General features: G+C 41.5%; 1 long non-coding RNA gene across 2 annotated transcripts; it reads left to right on the top strand.

The window, feature by feature from the left end:
- The first annotated feature begins 578 nt into the window (after positions 1 to 578).
- LOC147996372 (uncharacterized) lies at positions 579 to 8,287 on the top strand. Of its 2 annotated transcripts, XR_015672172.1 has the most exons (4): positions 579 to 597; positions 1,245 to 1,383; positions 6,173 to 6,279; positions 7,642 to 8,287. It is a non-coding gene; the product is annotated as an uncharacterized LOC147996372 (long non-coding RNA). The 2 variants fall into 2 exon arrangements; XR_015672173.1 differs by lacking the exons at positions 579 to 597; positions 1,245 to 1,383 and adding an exon at positions 5,858 to 6,093.
- Positions 8,288 to 9,066: the final 779 nt, after the last annotated feature.

Raw genomic sequence — 9,066 nt, 5'->3', positions numbered from 1 at the left:
ATTTTAATAGCCAAATACTAACTTTATAGAATTATGGGATTCAAGGTATGTATCCACAGATAAAAAAGATCACATTGTACTCAAGATGTTCCATGATGTCTGGATATATCATGGATCTGAAGTAATGGTAAAAATCCAGGTCAGTTCAAAACCAGTATTAAAACCACAGGCATGAATGAAGTTATTCAGTGAGAACAGGAGCCCCAGGCAGATCCAGAGGGCCTGAACCTTTCAGGACTTTATTCCATATTGCAGAACCAAAGAGTACAATTAAGCCTTCACTTCTCATTATGGAAATATTCCAGGATTTCTCTATTATAGAGATAATACTACAGGATCTGCACATGAAAAAGTCAGGTTTCTGAGCATCCAAATTTGGACCTGTGTAGGTGAAAAACTCATTCTCGTGAAGAGGTACTTCCCAAGGGTCAAGAAACGGACAGGTGTGTGGCAGGGATAATTTGCTCTGATCTGAGGAGAGGATAAGGCTGAGAGACATGGTTCTGTCCCAGTGAGGTCATGGTGCAAGCTACAGCATGTATACCAGGAAGGAAGGGCAGTCTATAGCTGTGTTTTGTACAGTAGAGTCTGGGACAGGTAAGAGTCAGGTGTTGGTGTCATAACAGCCCTACTCCTGTCACCTGGGGCAGTCCTGGCATCCAGGTAGGGAAGGCAGGAGGAAGAGACTTTCTGGCTGAGATTGTGACATCAACCCAAGTCCTAATCCTAATTTGTTTGTTTGTTTGTTTTAGTTTGCTTTGGTATTGTTAGATATCTACAGCGCAAGGTCTCTCTGATATTTTAATAAAGTATGATTTCAGGCAAGTTACTTTTTTATTTCATTTACCCTTTCCATATTTAAGTTGTGGCAATACCTGTGCCACACTAGCATGGAAAGAATTTTTTAATCTCTTTGAATATAATTTTCAGTTCATAGATGTTATTGAATTTTGACAAGTAAAAGCAAAGGTTATTTGTAATTATCACAGGTCACAAAATAAAGATAATTCTTTAAAACAGTAGAAAAGAGAATAGTATCAAAATATGAACAACCAACAAACCAAAGATCTTCTAAAGACATTAAAGTTGCTATCTTTCCCTCTAATCAATGTTTCTAAAAGATAAATGAACAAACAAGGTGACTTCTTTCCTTTCTCTGTGGCTTGCCAGGAACAGCCTCTAATGTTGATGATAACCCGTGACTCTGCAGTTGGTTGACTGTTTCCTTGTTGGGTTCCTTCCAGCTCTGGCCCTGTTTGTGTTCAGATACTCTGAACCTGACCCGGGTGGCTGCTTGGAAGATGGGTGCTATGCCTGGCCCAGAGCCCATATGGTCATGGATGTCATTTCTTCTCCCATCTCCTAGAGCTCAGCACATAGCAGGTATTCAAAAGGAAGACCTCCTTCCTTCCACTCCCGTCTTTCCCCGACTGCCACTGATCTGCTTCTTGGGTGCCGTGGCGCACTAGACATGTGTATCGGCAGAAGTTTTATCACTATATCCTCTCCTTCCAGGCCTAATATCCACATTCTCCAATTCTATCACTTGGAATCATGAGTCCCCTCAACTTGTTGCCTTTCCTTCTAGCCTGTCAGTCCTCCAGCACTGTGTATGCTTAGTTTCATTGTTTTTAGACCTGTTTCCTTTCCCACTTCTGCTATTGCTGCCCAGGGGAAGGGCCTTATCACTTACTTTTCCCAACTTCTTGGTATGCCTTGCTTTCTCATCACCCCTGTCCAAGTTCAGAGTGTGTTCCTTACTAGTGCCCAGAGTGCTTCAATCTTGTTCCTTCTTTGGCTTCTGGTTCCCTCTGGAAAAAAGCAAACTATATCTTCTTGGTGAAAATCTTCATGTTCTATAGGAGTCAAAATTCTGAGCCTCAGAGAGAAGCCAATTATTCAAAGCTCACAGTAATTATAGGGCAAACTAAGAGCATACCTGGATCTTCCTAATACACACCATGCCCTATCCTTCCTTATGCTAATCAAACCTTTAAAAACATGGGACCTACTAGTCACCACTGCAGTGTTGAGTCAGGGCCCAGGCTCCTATCCTGAAATGAATGTCTTCTGGCTAGTTTGGAGTTTGAAACTTCTCATGAAATATGGTCCACACATTTCCAACTGGTCTTCACCATTGACCAGCCACTACTGTACCTCAGTTTCTTTTGTTGCTGAGAAACAAAGCATCTTTTTACAGGTGGCTGCTTTCTCTGTTTGTATCCATTTTGTTGGGATGCCTTAATTCATTTCACAGAAATTAATTTACTTCCAGTTTTGAATGAACATCTTTTCTAGGACTAGGATATTAATAAGAAGTCATCCATAAGAAATCTGAAGTCTAGAGGCATCTCCCATCTTCTCTGATGTTTTGCTGTTAGGCTATGACACCAGTCATATCCCAAGGCTTTTCCTTTGGACTCTGTGACACACTGATTTTTCCACGTCATTGCTCAGGTTCTGAATCACAGTGCCCATATCCTTCCTTTAGCACACACAGCTCTCTCATAACTCTTATTACCTTGCTTTTATTAATGATAATGATGATAAGAGCACCAAGAAAATCCTGTGTGGGGAACAATATCATTATCTGCCATGTAGAATCTTAAAAATACAGAAGGGGTTGAGAGTTGAGAAGCATAACCTGGTGGATATGGACTAAGGCAGGCAAAGTGTATATGAATGTACTTTCAAAATTTCTAGAAGATACTACCTTCAACCCTATCAACTTTTAGAATGCTGGCCTACATTCACATAAGCACATAAGTACATGTGCACAGTATTTAAATGTTCATGTGTGTAAGAAAGATGGAAGATTTTAAAAAGTGACAAAAATGAAATTAATAAAGGTCAAAGAAATGCATCATACAGAGAGTTGGTTTTTGTGACTTCTAGATTACATTCCTTTTTTGGTCCTCTGGCAAAATTACTTCACACATTTTTGAGGCAGACAACTTTACCACAAAATGTCTGTTGTGGGTGGTTAGCCGTGCACAAGAAAAGCTTTTCCAAATTTAGCAACCCTAAATCTATCACTTAGTAGTTGTTCACAGTTTACTAAACTATACTGACATCAAAATAAAGACATGTAAGTTTCATTTACTCAGCGAATATAAACCAAACAATAAAAACATGTGTAGAGGAGTGAGGTAGGAAGCAAGGGTGAAGCATCAAGTATTTCACTACCGCAGTTCACTGACACAGCTCTTGCTATCAGATGTAAACCTAACTAGAGCTACCTTCTCTTGTTCATTACCTTGGAAAAAGCAAAGGCCTGTCAACCCTGTTTCCCCTGCATCTTAAACACAAGTACAGCATCTGGCAAAAGGTCCATGGGCAGCCCATCTTGCTGAGTAACTGCCTATACCAGTAAACCTACCCATAGAGCCTTTCCATGCTACGTTTAGAGTCCTGAGCTAAAACCCTGTCTCTATGCCCATTTAGGCACAGCTGATTTAGGGTGAATGATACCAGACTGAAGAAATTTACTTCTTGAGAAACCTTAGAATTCTTTGGGTACCTTAGTGTTATAGTATGTCTAATACTTTCTGGGAAGCCATCACTGCATCTAATATTGACATTAAGAATGCCCAGTGAGAGAAGACTCATCAAACACTTGAGAGTCTTGAGACACCAGGGAATGAGGAGGCCTGATAGGGTTGGGGTTGGGGATATCCTCTCTAAGACAGAGGGTGGTAGGAGGAATGGGATGAGGAATTGTGGGAGGGTGGACAAGGAGGGGGGTAATGACTGTACTGTAAAAAAAAAAAAGAGTGCCCTAGTCTCAGATTGAGAGATGAGAGTAGCTTCCCTATTACTACTTCATTCTTCCAATTTACAATTTTTTCTATTCACAATGTATTTTTAATTGACAAATTGTAACTTTTTATTTATGGTATGCATTGTGATGTTTTGATATATGTATTATGTGGCCGCCTGTTTGACCTATTTAGTATGCATTTAGAGTTTATGGGTAACCATGGCTTTGGACTGAGCCTCTGCACTAATCCTATTAAAGTTTACCAACGTGAACTTTAGTCTCTCATGATACAAATTGTAGCAACAAAATGTATTTTTTAATAATTTATATTTCCTTCTAGAGATCAGGAAAGAGATATGGGAGGGATATAGAGAGACAGAGGCAGAAAGAGAGAGAGAGAGGAGCTTTAGCAAAGAAAAAAGGAAGAGATAACAGAGAATAGAGAGAGAAGAAAGAAGTGGGGAAGATAGAAGAATAAAAAAAGCAGAAAGTAGAAGAAGAGAAGGAGAAATAGGAGGATGAGAGGGGGGAGAAGAGAGAAAGAAGAGGAGGGGAGAAGAGAACAATGAGGGGAAGGAGAGGAAAGGAAAAAGAGAAGAGGAGAGGACAGGAGAGGAGAGGAGAGGAGAGGAGAGGAGAGGAGAGGAGAGGAGAGGAGAGGAGAGGAGAGTTGAATTCTCAAAGCTGACTACTTTTAGCTCCTATGATGAGGGAGTCCTTCCTTTAACTTTCATATAAAAAGAGATTTTTGAAGTCACCACTCCATTTCTTTAGTTCTGTTTCTGCTTTTTTCAGACTTCATTCCTCTGTATCTTCAGCTCAACTCACTAGAAGAGTCATTATATTTTACAGAATGACTCTAAATAGTATGCTGCTAAAATATCTTCAAATTTGTCAGTATTTTTCTCCGTTGACACAACCCCTTCTCTCTTTTTTTTTCTGTTATGCTGAATGCTTATTCAAGAACTCACGGTTTTGTTTGTTTGTTTGTTTTATGTAAGAGGCAGGTCACGTCCAGGGGTCAGCTTTTGGTAGCTTTCATCCCTCATCTTCCAGCTCTTACCTTTCTGCTGCACTCTTTTCTGTGTTGTACCTTAGCACACATGAACTAAGATGAGCTACAGCTACTCACATAAAACCCATACAGACTTTATTTCCATGTAGGAAGAACACTTAAAAATAGACTATCATTACTTTGTTACATGTTGTTGTTTAATGTTGCCACCATGGTCTACAACAGTCTTGCTATTCCTCCTATCTCTTTAAGTCAATATCTGATGACACTCTATGGCAAGTGCCATTGGCTGCCTTCAATCTCCTTCAGCTTCCTTTTGGTATTTGTAAGAATCCGACTTGCTCTGGTATTTAAAGCTCAATTCCATGAAGCGCTGAACAACTGAACACACATCTGCCTAAACATTCATTTTAATCCTTATTCCTGACTTACCGGGTGGTGTCATAATCCTTATTAACAAATAAGGAAAAGGAAACGGAAGCTTAAAAACATTAGTGCTCAGTCATTCGAGCGGTAAAAGGCACTTCCCTGTCAGAGCACCACTCTATCCTTCATCAGATAGGACAAAATTGAAGTCTGTGTCCAGTGCCATCACCCTCTGTTCTAGGATCTCCAACAGGAGTGTGGGAAAAACCAGGGCTGGTGCTTTCAGATCCCAGACCTGCCACCCAGCCAGCCAGAGTCTTCTGTGAGCTCATGCTAAGTCAATGCTTCCTACTTCCCCCACCTCTCCACCTTGTTCATGATAATCACTTCCCTGGCAATCCTGCAGTCTGGGTGACTTATCCATATGCAGAGAAACTCGGAGATAAGCATCAGTTCCTGTAACCACCCAGTTTATCTTAATGGGACCTAATGGTTTTCCCAACAGCAGGCAGGGCAGACGGATGCAGCCCCTAGATAACAATTTTGAGAAGAATAAAATTACCTTTTCTTCCCACCAGCTCCATCTGAATGCCATGCTGTGCACAGAGCAAATCAAAGGCTTAATTTTTCGGAGTTCAATCTAGTGGGACCCTACAATAATCAGTCACCTCCTCTGCCATTTCTCTTAAAACATTGCTGTCTGCGTAAACTTCTAGGGCTACTGTAACCCCTCTGCCAACCAGAACTTTCCGGAACACTCCCTTTACATCCCCCACACCCAGCACTGTCCTGAATGCCTGACTATCCCAGATGCCAAGGTTCTAAGTCAAAAGTCTCCAGTAGATTTGGAAATCTAAGACCAACCCTTGTAAAGCGACGGGGAGGTGGAGCAAGGTGAGGTCATTATCCCCAAGTCCTGCCATGCCAAGAGGGAGGCTGCCAGCCCGAGGGGGTGAGTAAAACCTGAAATTTGAGGAAGGGCAGATGTGTCCTATTGTGACTAGAGACTAATTAGTACACCCCAATCCTAGGCCACCTCATGGCCCTGGGCAGAGATGTGACATCTATAAAAGGTGGGCCAGCTGAGAGCATCCCAAACATCTCGGTGTCTCTGCACTCCAGTCTCTGCTGAATTCGGGTAAGTGCAGTGAGGTAGTGTTCTTAAAGCTGCCTGGCTCCATGTATATTTCATCTCTTGGAGTAGAGGAGGGAGCTCTGGGTGGTCAGAAAGGAACACTTTGTCTGGTCACTGCCTCTTCCCTATCATTTTATACCAGTCTACGTTGAGCCTTCAAGTCACCTGACTGAAGATTTGGGGCAACTGAGCTGAAATAGAAGGCCCTACAAGATAAAGAGTGTCTTACAGTCCCTACTTACATGGTGTGGGATTGTAGCTTGCCAGATGCTAAGAAGGGATCTGAAGGCAAGGAGCACAAGTTCTGGGTAGTCAGTAGCAGGGATGCCCTTCAGGGAGAAAATTAATCTCTAGGGAAGAAGAGAAGTAGGCTGGCTTCGATCAGAGGAGGGGGATCCCAGAAATACAGAACAGTGGGGACAGGACAATGAAGCCTTAAAAAGCTCCCTGCTCTGGAGACCAAGAGATCCGTCCTCCATCTACCTGTGCTGAATGGCTGCGCATCAATCTGTGCCTCCTTGCTTTTTTGAATAGCTTTCTTCAAAAATATCAAGGGACTGAAACCAAATGACTCATTGCATTTATCTCTGGGTCTCTCTATTCTAAAAATTCCCTTATAGAATGGTTAAGATGTTTATTTTAAAACTTTATACATTTATTTGATAAGTTGACGATATGCTAAGTATTAGACCCTCTGTGAATGGATGCTAATACACACATATTGGCAAGCTTGGATGTATTATTAGCTGCTTATTTAGACAGTGACCTCAGAAGGGTTTCTGTGGTTTGATCAAAACCAAAATGCTCTAGTAGGTTAGGAAGGATTCACATCTTATAAACTTCTGTCTTTGGAGCCATGACTTTACAACGTACATAGCTGTTTATCTGCTTATATGCCTTCCTTTCTTTTTTCTTGATGTCTTTCTTCTTCCCTCTTTGTTTTACATTTTCCTCCTTCTACCATCCTTCTTTCCGTCCATCCATTCCTTGTTTTATTCTCAGAAAGAGCTGAAACGTCTTACCCATATTTAGTTAAATTTAACATATAAGAATATAAACAAGTATATATGTATATATATACATATATATACATATATATATGTATATATATATATACATACACACACATACACACTAATACACACACACACACACATATATATATATATATATATATATATATATATATATATATATATATACCACAGACACACAGACACAGACACAGACACACACACACACACACACCTTAAATACATGAAACAATGAGGTCATGGTCAAAGCAATAGCCTGTGATTGACAAGAAAGTCACTTGGCCCCAGGATCTATGGCTCAGTCTTTCTCATTCTTTGTGTTTGTTTCTAGTTGGAAATCCAGAATGTCTCAGCAGAAGCAGAAGCAGTGTGCTCCACCACAGCACTGCTGCCCCCCACCTCAGCAGTGTGCCCCCCCACAGCAGTGCTGCCCCCCACCCCAGCAATGTGCTCCCCCACAGCAATGCTGCCCTCCACCGCAGCAGTGTGCCCCCCCACAGCAGTGCTGCCCCCCACCAAAGCAGTGCTGCCCCCCACCCCAGCAGACCAAGCAGCCTTGCCAGCCTCCTCCCAAGTGCCAGCAGAAGTGTCCACCACCCCAGCAATGCCAGAAGTCCAAGCAGAAATGAATTCTCAGCTTATGGCCAGAGGAGAATTCCCAGGAAGACAGAACATGAAGATTGTCTTTCTTGGTCAGCACCTGACATTCCTTCTAGTATTAGCTCACCCCTGGTTCTGGATGCAGCCATATTTCAGAGGTGGAAAAGAAGCATCTGGTCTGCAGCTTCCTCGATCTCAAGCTCTTCTTAATTAGCAGTTGCAGTTTTCATCTCTGACAAGAATCTGCTCCTAAACTGTCTAATCATCTTCACTGACATGTGTCTACATCACCCTGCTGGAAACCCAGGTGGCACGCCCAGACGCCCTTTCTCATCTCCCTTCCCAAGCAATTAAAAGAAAATTCCTCTGGCACCAAATGTCTCTGATGATTCTGTTGTTGAAAACACTGAATTACTAGGGATTTCCTAAACTACCTGTGTATTGAGGGGAAAGGGCATGGAAGTGTACACTGCAAAAATGCCAGTATTTTTAAGTATCCTGCTGGAGTGAGGTAGGTAGGGTCTCTTCATTGAGAGTGCTGGAAAACACACACACACACACACACACACACACACACACACACACACACAGAGAGAGAGAGGCACACCTGTAGAGACAGGGACGCACAGAGAAAGTACAAAGCATGGTGAATAATAAATAATGTATGTGAGGTAAATAGTCTATCTTTGGTAAAGGACCTGACCACTGAAAACTACACAGGATTGAAAAAGAATTGAAATAAATTCTAATTAAGAACACACTAGAGCATGATGGTTATAAAGAAGTTGAAATCAGTCTCAACATTCTCCCATAAGTACAAAAGGTCAGTTTCTTCAAGTATGCTAACCATAACCAAGTTTGCAGTTAAGCAGGGGTCTAAGCAAACAGTGTGTACCTATCACACATGTACCTAGCTTTTACACTTGAGAATTTTACAGGAATTCCAGCGCCCGTCTTTTCTTTTTCCAAATTGAGAATTATCACAGGCTATTTCTCTGGTTCATAAATAATTCAAGCACATATGTAATGCAAATATTTTATCTCTACTGCTTTAGTTATCTGCCTCCATTTCATTTAGTTTTTAAAATATAGTGAAGGGCGGGACCGAAGAATTACAGTTAAGAACACTGGATTCTCTTGAAGACCTATATTCAGT

The sequence above is a fragment of the Rattus norvegicus genome, chromosome 2, assembly GCF_021556685.1.
Source record: "Rattus norvegicus strain SHRSP/BbbUtx chromosome 2, alternate assembly SHRSP_T2T, whole genome shotgun sequence".
NCBI lineage: Eukaryota > Metazoa > Chordata > Mammalia > Rodentia > Muridae > Rattus > Rattus norvegicus.
Note: the sequence above shows the minus strand (reverse complement) of the source record. Positions and strands in the feature narration are given on the sequence as shown.